Here is a 991-nt window from a genome sequence, read left to right as displayed (position 1 = left end):
TAAATGTGTCCTTTGTACGGGGACAGGCGTCCTGTTATAGCAGGGTCCATCCTAATGAGATCGCTTGACCCCCATCACCTCTGTGAAGACCTTTCCTTTGTCTGTAAGGTCAAGCCAAGGTACTTGGGATTGGGACTCCAGCACCTGACTCTGAGGGGACAGGATGTGACTCCTCACACCCTACAAAGGCTCTGAGAAAGGAACACACTGGAATGTTCCAAGGATGGAAGGATGGCTTTCATGGCTACCAGGGCTGAATCCAGGGGTGAGGAGAGCAGGCTGCCAGGGTAGGAGCCATATCATGTGGGGCCTTGTGGGCCTGGGAGAACTGTGACTCTGCTGTGCTCAGGGAAGGAAAGGCCTGGGAGGCCCTGGGCTGGATTCCTCTGGGATCTTGTCCCCATCCTCACAGCCACATGGAAATGGAGTCTCCTTGTGAGGTGCTGAGACCCTGCTGAGGTTCAGATCCGCGGCTCTGCTCCTCCGCCTTCACCCTGCTCCAGTGAACAGGGACACCCCTCCAGGTACAAGAAAAGAAGTGAGAATGGAGGTGCATGTGGTCAGGTCCCCTGCAGTCATGGGCTGTGTCTCTATGTGTCAGCGCCTCCTCAGCCATGGAACAAGGTGACAGTAACCTAGCAGATTATTTGAGGTTTGAATTCTGTAATCCCTGTGTGGTGCCATCCCAGGCCCTGGTGATGACACAGAGCATGCCTGTTCCAGTAGTTTCTGCTCTCCTTTGTTCTTTCTTGAGGCTCTCAGCACAGGCTGGGGCATCTGCTGATAGTGGAGAAGTGGTGCAGGAAGGGCTGGGAAGAAGGTGACTCCCAATCACATGGGGAAGACACCTGGTAGGGCCATCTGAGGTCCAGGGCAGCCCCAGAGCCGAGGCCAGGTTGGTTAGCACAGATCTGCCTTCATCAGCCTTGGTTTAAGATGGAGGATCTACAGAGCATGGACAGAGATGAGGCCGGGAGCTCAGGGGTGGGGT

This window comes from Bison bison, unplaced genomic scaffold (genome assembly GCF_000754665.1).
Source record: "Bison bison bison isolate TAMUID 2011002044 unplaced genomic scaffold, Bison_UMD1.0 scf7180017525419, whole genome shotgun sequence".
Classification (NCBI taxonomy): domain Eukaryota; kingdom Metazoa; phylum Chordata; class Mammalia; order Artiodactyla; family Bovidae; genus Bison; species Bison bison.
Note: the sequence above shows the minus strand (reverse complement) of the source record.